Source organism: Coturnix japonica, chromosome 3, assembly GCF_001577835.2.
Source record: "Coturnix japonica isolate 7356 chromosome 3, Coturnix japonica 2.1, whole genome shotgun sequence".
Lineage (NCBI taxonomy): Eukaryota > Metazoa > Chordata > Aves > Galliformes > Phasianidae > Coturnix > Coturnix japonica.
Window position 1 is genome coordinate 62,309,906 of NC_029518.1, and position 10,384 is coordinate 62,320,289.

Consider the following 10,384-nt stretch of genomic DNA (forward strand, 5'->3'; position numbering starts at 1 on the left):
ACTAGAGCAGGTTCTTTTAATCAAAACTCATTGTCTTTCTTTTCATGCCATTACTATTGTGTCCCCAATTTAATTACTGGAGGACTGCACAAGCACAGATGTCAAATCCCATAACAGTTAAAAAGGAAAGTTTTAAAATCACTTTTGCTAAGGCATAAAGAATCATGTGTGCCAAGTACAGGACTATCAGCCTATTCCTTAAGCAATCTCTGTTTCTTGCTACAGCGTAGTCTATCTTCAAATGTTATTGCATATCTGCCATTCATTGCTCCCTGTAATGCAAATGTGCTTTGCATGTATCCTAACACTTGATCATAATGAAAGTGTGTCTCAGATTTTTATGAGCATCTTGAGGGCATGGATGTGAAGGGCCAGCCAGCCTAACAATGGTACTTGTTTCCAACACAGCTCGAGTGCTGGATCTTTGCCTGGAAGATATATGCAAACAGTATTTTTTTTTTTTTTTAATTGAATATACTTAAGAAAACTGAAGTTAATTTAAAGATAGAGAAAATAGGAAATTGAAACGTTACAGTTCCTGGAGCAGTCTTCTGTTGGCTGTGTTGTGCACTGAAAGCCTATCCTAGTCTCATCTCTCTTGCTCATTGTGTTTGTTTGTTTTTTAAAGAATGCCATAAAAAAGACAGGAGACAATGCAATGCTTTAAAAGCCCTAGGCTTTAAATTGCCTCTTTTTAGAAGTTACAATGCACCCCAGCTTGCAAACAGGATTAGTTACTCCAGGCTCAATGCAGAGGAGGATTTGTGTCAGTTCTCCATTTGTGAGTTTGCATGTCAACCCATAAAGTGAGCCAGCATCACCCAGGGCTCTGCACCCTCCAACCAATCCCATGCACTTTCTGCAGCTCTCTTTGGCATATCTCCAGGAAAACAGTCAACAGGACTTAACAGGACTGCCTTTCTCCTGCCTCAGAATAATACAGCAAATAACAATGCTACCAACACTGCTTTACTTGGACCAGCAGGAGAAAAGATACTACTCAAATAACACAGGCTTGCCACAGTGCTGGATAACTGACCACAGAGGTTGTACCATATACATCCTTAAACTAGATGGGCTGATCCTAGCCTAGAGAAACCCATGTCTATGAGGTTGATTTCTCAAGTACATTTGTCTGAGCAATACACTAAAGTCACCCTCAGCTCTTCAGTTACTCCTGATTTATCATGTCAGCACTGACAGTAGAATCAGAGCCTTTTGCTTTTCGATGTACAAAATGACAAATAGTCTTCCTACAGGGAAGATAAGCATGGCTGCTGTGTCAATAGGCAGTGCTATTTTCAAATGCCAAAACAAGTTTGGTTTCTCATGAAGGATGACTGTCAGTCTCTGCACGTATCTTCTTGTGGCACGTTTCCAACAGGAAGAAAATATATCAAAATGATGTTGTTCCAACATGCTCTGACTTCTTGTAGACCTTCCTCAAGCTTAAACAATTGTTTACTTAGAGTAAGTTTTTAATTGTAGGGTTCCCACAGCTCTTCCTGAAAAATTAAATAGAGAAATAAGGGTTTGGGTACTATATAACACACACACACACACAAGTCTGACACAGCTGGGATTCACTCCATCAGCCACACATGTACCACACAGACAGCAGACAAGCGTGTTCAACATGTCTCCTGAGAATCAGGTGATCCACTGTGAGCTCAGGCACTGCGGATCTAATGCCTCTGAAAAGCATCGGGCTCCTTATGCCTTGATCTGGAGATATTCGTCTGAGTCTTCCAGCCAAGAAGAGGGCTATGGAAGTTGTTTGGATTCTCTGACACTCCTACAGAAAAAATGAAAATTCTTGTTCTTCTAAGACAAAATTTCCAGGTTGGGAAAGGCTCAGCTCCTGCACAGAACATCCAAGCTTTGCCCAAGCTTTCAGAAAGGGTGATACAAACAAGCAGCGCCCCATGCCCCGCTGCTCCTTGTCCCACTTACCTTCATCAGCCCTGGGACAATGTGCACACAAAGGTAGCGAGGCTAGTCATGTGTGTCCAGTGACACATGCAGTTCCCAAAGGATGCAGAGTGGGCAGCAATGATTCACCTCCCATGAGAACAAACTGGTCTGTATACTGAGGCAGGAAGAGGTCTTCCTCATCTGGTCTGGCATCAGTAGATGCTCATTCTTTCTGGGTTAGCTTGTGGTAGAAGAGGTAAAAAGAAGAGAGAAAAAAAAATGAAGCATAAGACCTAGAGGGAGAATTTGTGACTGGCAGGAAACTGAGGTAAATACAATTGCCTGTGAAAATCAGCCCTTCTCTCTGCCCAGCACCACACCAGTGCAGAAGTTACTCTCTTCATTGGATTAGAACCAGAGTGGTTTTCTGTGTTGGTAGCAATGTCGCATGAAAGCGGTGGAGAAAAAGTCATAAAAGCATCTCAAGATGCAAGACTTCTAAAAAGGTGACTTTCTGTTTTAGCAAAAGCACAAACCACCGTGTCTGTCTGGCTTTGTGTAGTACAGCAAACAACTCTGGGTCCAGCACCAGGGTAATACGTGATAAAAATGGACATAACTAGATCTGATGATTTAATGGGAAGCCATTGCTTTAACGTAGATAACTGTCTGGGTCACCGTGTACTTCAGATTCAGCACCAGTTATTTTTAAACTGAAGGATGATGCTTGTCTTATGAGAAAAGGACTCTGAAGTATCTATGGAGTTACTCACCCACCTCTGTGGAGTATGATGCCGGACACACAGAAGGAAGAAGGAATGTGAAATGGATATCTTTATCACAAAAGAGCATCAGACTTTATAGTTTGACAGTCTCCAACAGGAATCTGTTGGAATTGTCAAGGTCAGTACTTGGTCTGGAGTAATCCTAGTTATTAAGAAGTTTTTTGTTGTGAAAACATGAAATCACAGCAGTACATATCATATGAGGGTTTTTTTTAAATGTTGTTTAAAACTTGCAATTAGGTGAGTAATGATGCTGGAAGGTTAAGTCAATAATAAGACTGCAAAAACATATTAAGACCCTCTTTCTTGTATTATGATCATGAACTGTAATCCTCAAAAGCTGCAATGATGCAACTTCATGGAAGGGCCCACAAGCAGGTATCACACCAAATAAAAGCAAAAATAAAATCCCGACTGATAAATGAAGCTGTTTTTTTTTAATCCAGTTTCCTATAATTGTAAACATCTGTAATGGTGTGGGTGTTTTTGCTGTTTGGAATCTTTGCTGAGAAAACACAGTTGTGAAAATCAAAGAAGGTAGTACAGTCATGCCATTGTGTTAGTTTGTTTTATGGCTCTATGGTGTAATTTTTATATTTGGATTTTAACTTATTTACCTTTTGCAATTAGAAAGGATATAAGCATGCTGAAACTATTACACAATGGATTTACCAAGATCATTAGTAGTTCAGGAGGGGCAATTCTTTTCTTCTTGTTCAGGGAAAAATTGGGATTTAGTGCCTTCTGCTATGAATAAATGTTACCTAACAAAAGCTGACCTTAAGCTTAAGTGCCAAGGGGGAAGAGGCAAGCACTGCGTCCCATCTGCTGCTCCTCTTTTAAAACAGAAGATACATATCCTCTGTTCATGAAACTGAGAAGGATGTTGCTCAGCTTTCCTCTGCATCACAGTAGATAGAGCCTCAGGTTGGTTTCTGGTGCTCTAGATTCGATATTCTGGTCTTTTTAATTAGCACAGTTGGTTTGAAGAATATTAATTTTTCATTTATTAAAAAAAAACAATCTACATTTCATTTTTGAGCATTTTGTCATTTTCAATACAAAATGCCTTTCTGACATAGATTGCAGACAGTGAAGAACAGGAAGAGTCATTTGAGTGGTTTGTAAACTGGGAGACACATCCCTGGTACCACTCAGGAATCTCACTCCCTGATTCTTCACAGCTCCTGCTCCATGTTTGACCCATAGTGGTGGAGCCGAGTGGAAGTTTCAGGTTTGCCTCCAAACAGCCAAGCTAGCAAAATGATGAGTCTGCCACAGGAATGTCACCTATGTATACCACTGCCCCCTCCAAGGATCACAAAGTATTTAGCAGAGGAGTGTGACAAGAAATAGCCTCTCCACCAGAAAGTTTTGAAATGTCAACATTTTCTTGACATGTGACAAAAAGATGCCTTGCTGGAAGACATCTCTGGAGGAATAGCTCAGAAACACTGACCAAAACAAAACAGTTAATTCGGGAAGGGATACATTTAATTAAAGTGAAGTTGAAAAGATTGCTTTAAATTTTTTTCTGGTTTAAACTTTATTATTTAGGGTAAAATTCTACATTGAGAGCAATTTCTAAGTGGGAAAATAAATGCTTCATACAAATATTAAAAAGAAGGCTTTTGTCAGCTTTGAAAAGAAGTTCCCTTCTTCATCAGGCCAATTCTTCCATGCAGATAATTTAAAAACAAGGGTAAAAAGTACCCATTTAAAGGGAAACTGCTGATCAGCGTTATCTTTGTACAGAGTAATGAGATGAAAATCTTGCAAGTATTTGTTTACAATATCTCAGTGTGACTCTAAGGGTTGTTTAGGCAGACACATGAAGTAAAAAGAGCCCAATGGCATTGTTTTGTGGTGAGCTAAATGTCTTGGAGACAAACATAAGAGTTTCCTAATGTAGATTTAGAACGGAGTGCACCTAAATTCTCAATATCAGCACAATATTTTGGATTTGAGAATCACAGAATCACAGGCTACCTTTATTTTTGCTGAACTTTAAAATCCCAAATCCTTCATGCTATTGTGCTTTATTTGCAATGATTATTTTAAAGACACTCCAGTCACAGTAGGAAGGAGTGACGGATAGGGCTTAGTGTTGCAATAAGAGTAGCTATTCAGGCCTTGTCCAAGAGCAAAATGCATCATCCCACCATCACAATCAAAATCATGAAAATAAAACTTTAAAAAACAATAATACCAGCAGAGTGCTATCCAACTTACTGGGTAATAGCAGTGAGGGCTTTCAAAATACTGACACTTGACAGATGAGAGTCACAGCAATGATATAGTAGGATTGAAGAGATGAACCTGTACAGACCAGCTATAAATGAGGTCTTACCATGAGTGCAGTTCCCTCCTGAACAAACCTGTCTGCTATACTGAAGATTACGGAGCCCAAGTCCTGCTCCCGAACTCCATCGTTGCCCAGGTCCAGCTGGAAGAAAAAAATTGACTGTTCTTACAGACTGCTTTGATAGATGGTGCTGAGAATCACCCAGCCAAAAATCCTGGAGCAACAGTTACTCAGTGTGCAGAAGGTTAGCTCAGGAGATGAGAAGAGAAAGAACATGCATGGTATAAGCCTTCACTCCCCCCAAGACCGATTTGAGAGCTACCTCTGCTAGCCTAGATGTTAGGCAGTGCTTTCTGTTTCATTTTGTTTCTACTAAGTTCAGTGGAAAAAACAAGGCCAGCACTGGCACAGGTATTACACAGGCCAAGCACACCCCAGTGAACTACACAGAGTGCCTTGAAAATAGCATGTTTGCAAGTCCAAGTAAGTGTATACAGAACAGCTGTAATGTACAGTGACTGAATTACTTGCTACTGTGCAAGCATAGCCTCTGTGTTGATCTTACACGGTTAAAGCATGCAGAGTGGTAATTATTTGACTCTAATTAGGTATGTGCAAACGAGCAGCCTTCATTTTCTTCTCCATACTTTCTCCAATATGCAGTGCTTACTAATCTGCACGTGCCAAAATTAAGGCCTAGTAGAAGGAAGCAACAAGCATTTCACAGTTCTCTGTTTTAGTAAGCCTGTTCTATGACGTGGTTTATAATGGACCCCAACATTCAAATGCCCCCTTGAATTGGGGAAAAAGTGCTAAAGACTTGGGCAACATTCAGTGGGTTGCCACAGTGCAGCTGGACTGGCCCCAGCAGCCGACACGACTTGCACCCCCAAGGCAAAGAGTGCAGAATATTTTGGCAAAGCCTAGGTTAGACTCACAAGGGCCCCAGGCAGAGTGGCTAAGGCATGAGCCTTGGCTTCCTCCCTTGAGCCTGCGGTCTCCTTGCCTGCTGCCTTGCAGCCTCCTGCTGCCCTCTGCCCCGGCCACTGGCCAGGCCCTGCCCTGAGGAGTCCAGGCTGGCAGCTCAGGGTGCGGCACCCTGGCTGTGTGCTCAGGCGGAGCCCCCGCGGCCTCTGCACACCAAGAAGAGTCTGCCCCATGACGTCAGCAGTGATTTGGGCAATCAGTCATAATTACAGTTAATGGTAGCAGTGTCTGAACATCTTTTCCAGAGTCAAGACCCCATTGTGCTTGGCATTGTGCAAACACTTAGCAGGTAAATTAGACATTGCACTTGAAGCCTATTAAAATACCTGGCAATTTGACAGCAGCTCATTAGAGTGGAGATAAGGCAGTTTGGCTTATTTCAGCAGCCTAGGAGAAACTCAAGAGGGCACGGAGGTACGCAGGAAGCCACCATGGATGTGGCTGCCAAAGGTCCTGCAGAGCTGGTGAATTTTTTACAGTGAAGACTCAACGTGTTTGGCAATATTTTGTCAGTGCGAAAATATTTGTGGGTTGAGGTTGACTGCCACAAATAGCATCAGGAATAGAGGGCTGGGGTCAAAGAACTGGTGGAGAAAGAATGCCCTGTGAAACCCACACTTCTTGGGAAGAATATAGAAGACAGTGACCTAGACCAGGAGAGCTGGTCCTTCACCCTCTTCTCCTCCTAGCTTGCTACATCATAATCCATGAGACAGGGGTTGAGGACCAAGATTCTTATTCCTTTTTACACCATTCTCTTTGTGTAAATAATTAAACATTAATTGGAGCAGGAATGAGTGTCCAGCATGTCACGCCTTCTGGGAGAATGCTTTAACTAGCATGTCAGGAGTCATTCTTTACGCTCTTCCTCCATGACTGCCTGGATGTTTTATAAGAAATGGGGTAGCTATAAGAAGAGGCGAGTGAGGAGGCTCTGCTGCAAAATACCTACAAAATACCTCTTTGGTTGAGATCCTCATGTCTGCTCTGGGTGGCCCTGCTTAAGCAGGGGGTTGGATAAGATAACCTCCAGAGGCCCCTTCCAGCCTCAGTCGTTCTGTGATCTGGCCTCTTTCATTCCTTTGGATCTTTTACAAGTACCCAAAATGAACCATTTTTTTTTTTTTTCCAGGCAAATACAACATTTCCTGTTGAACGAAATTACGTTTTACAAGTTTTCATCTCAGTGAAACCAATTAGATTATTTTAATTCCCTGTCTATCCAGATGGAAATTCTTTTATCCCATGTTTTTTCAGCCCAGAAGCTCAACTGATAAAGTTCATTATTTGCACAGCCCTAGGAACACATGTTTACACGCTTACAAACATCTCCACTGCCCTGCTGAAGTGGGATTTTCAGAAGAACCTTTATAGGCTCTGGCTTTGCAGGGTAAGGACCAGATGCCTGTTCAGTGTGGTAATGTGGTATGTTAACTGGTAGCCTTACCTTCATCATTAAAACAACATCCCAGGCGTGCACAACGCTCTTAAGAACAAGCCATTTGCCAGGACCCTGCCCTCAGGAGTTTTCAATCTTATGCAGTCATTATAGCGAAGAGGACAGTAAAGGATGGGCAGGGTGTGTGTACGTGCATAAAAATACCAAAGATATTTGCTACAGGAGATGAGAGAAAATGTTCCTACTACAGGCACATCTTTGTTGCTCTCATTTTTCTTTTCTGTTACATAGTGTAACCTTCACATTTCAGTGGCCCAGGTGAGGTTGGCTAAGAGCGGTATGAAAGTAACAAGAGATGAACAGCACAGCAAGGGAACAGGCAGGTAATCCAGCCATGGGACAAAGACAGCTGCCAGGTTTTCTGTGAGTGTGAAGTGCCTAACTGCTGAAATGTAAGGTGCAGAGCAGGGGACAGGAAGCTTTGGCAGGAAGAAGGCATGGCAAATATTTTGGGGATTGTTTAATATTTGTGGCAATTAAGAAAAATTGATGATCTATGTTTCTTTACAGAGTGGTGGTTGAGTTGTACTTTGCAGCCAAATTCACAGCACACTGTAGTCTTTAAGGAGTGACTTAGTGGGTTTTGGATCAGGCCTTTGAAACACAGGCCTGGAGCATAGTCTGTCAGCCCATTAAAAAAGGAAAAAAGAAAAGGATCATGAATCAATCCTCCCCATATCTGCTCCAGATTCAAAATCAAAACCATCCCTCTGTTCATCAGATTGCCAGAGAGAAGGAAAAAAAAAATCTCCTTCTGCATCTGTGGAAAGACTTTCTCATCTGCAATACTTCAGACTTCTTGGGAACTACCTGGTGAATGCCTTAAAGAAGTGTATTTCTTTGCTAAGATTTACAGTCAGCGCTGCTAATGCCTGCCAGCCTCCAATACTGGGTCTATGCTATGCTCAGAGCTGCAGTTGCAGAATGTGAGATGTGGAGAAACCAGCTTTTATCTAGCACTAACAATAGCCAGGAAGATACGGTGATTTCAGCTTCATGGCTCTCATTCCCTTCTTCTAAAACACATACGGAACTCCTTCCAAAACCTGCACAGCTGCAGATTCCCTTCCATGTTCTTGAAGCTAGCTAGAACATGACTGCACTACTGTCACACCTTTGATTACTGAATCATCTACAATGCCCTCACAGTGTTAGGGATGAAGCCTATTTACCTAAGACAGATTCTTGGCCTGCCATTGCATTTCTACCATTACTGCTCCACATCTTGGTGGAGTCACTCCTGGGTTACATAAATATAATTGAAATCAGAATCAGACCTGCTGATCCTCATTATTCTGTTGTTTTTCATACCAAGATGGCTGTCTCCTATCATCTACAGGGCACACAAGACTTGAACTACTAGGTCTGCTTGGCTTTACTCCTTATGGATGGTATTTACCGCAGCACAAAAGCTTGTCACAGGTCAATGCATATCTGGCTAATGCACATACATGAAACAGATCCCAGCACTGTTTCATCTAAGGTAAATTAAAACTTACTCAATTTTTGTTGAATGTAATTGATCAGAAACCTTTTGCAGTCTTTCTTAATGACCCCGCACCTGTTGTAACTGAAGCTTTGTTACCATATTACACAAAGGACATTCCCAGCCCCAGTCAAGAGAGTAAAATACAGCTTAGAAAGAGTAACGTGAAACAACAATCTAGAAAAATGGGGTGTGCCAAATGAAGGTCACTATCTTTCTGTCACTCATCTCTTTCAGTTTTACATCCACACATTTACATACAATTAAGCATCTCCTTAGTTCCTCCTCTGCCCTCCACATTCGTCACTTCTGAAGGCTGGTGGAGGGTGAATGAGTAACAAGTCCCAGAGCAGGAGTGGGTGCATTTTTAGTTGTAAAGGACTGCAGTGAAGTGTGACAGAAACAGTGATGCTTCCTTCTCTGCTTGGCAACAAGCAGGGTTGGGATATTTAGAAAGTTGTGATGATGAAAGTGTTTGGAATGGTGTTTTTCTAAGTCATTGTGTTCAGCACAACTGCATCAGATTATAGAGAAATATAATGAACTAACTAAATAAACAGCATAGGCAAGGTAGATGTTGGATGAGATGCTATGATTTTGGATAAATAATAGGAGATGAAAACTTAATTAAAGAACAGATTGTTTCCTTCCACTGAAAGCAGCTCTTGAGTTCCCTCTGCAGAACTTTTATAGGTTTCTTCCGCTGAATGGGTGGGATTTTCAGGGCTTGAAACAACCTGTTGATACGCTCAGGAATTTCCAGAGATCTTATTTGTAAGAAAGCTTTTTGTCTCCCTCCCTTTCTTCATCTTTTCTGGTAATGTTGTGTCACGATAGTCCTTCTGCTGGGGCACGCATCTGTATTTCCTCCTTCCAAATACCACTTCTTTTCTGCATTGTGGACTGTGGGAAAGTCATGTCTGCCTACTGACATTTAGCTGAGTTTCATAAAGGATCACGGATGCATGGGATGGATAAAAGCTCTCCTCTTTCCATAGGCTTGCTCTGCAACTTCCATCCTTTCTTTCTGCACAGATCTCTCAACACCAAGAACTCTGGGCTGCCCTAAGAAAATCCTGATACTTCACTGAGATGGATGCACTCTCTGAGGTGAACCAGCAGCTTTGGAAATGAGCATACACACAATGCATATGCTCTTCTTGGCTAGTGGTTTTAATGACACCAGACTTGATAGTAACAAACCAAATTCCTATGTGGAAGGAGCTGACGTGACCATTTAATTTTGGCTGCACAAGCCTTGGCATTCGCAGTATGTGGATTTGAAAAAGGATCCTAAAATAAGTGTCTGATTGCCTCCCCAAGGCTTGTATGAAGAATTATTTTGAGAGGTAGCTTCAAACTTGCTTACTCAGCTCATTCCCCATAAAATTTACACACCCCATCATCTACACCCACACCTACACGCTGTTCCATCCCCATTAAGACAA

The 10,384-nt window shown here is 41.9% G+C and overlaps 1 long non-coding RNA gene across 1 annotated transcript; it reads right to left on the reverse strand.

Moving 5' to 3' along the window:
- Positions 1–370: 370 nt before the first annotated feature.
- LOC107311796 lies at positions 371–6,088 on the reverse strand. Its single transcript, XR_001554260.2, has 4 exons — positions 5,943–6,088; positions 5,050–5,145; positions 1,954–2,155; positions 371–1,505 (listed from the first exon to the last, which is right to left on the reverse strand). It is a non-coding gene; the product is annotated as an uncharacterized LOC107311796 (long non-coding RNA).
- Positions 6,089–10,384: the final 4,296 nt, after the last annotated feature.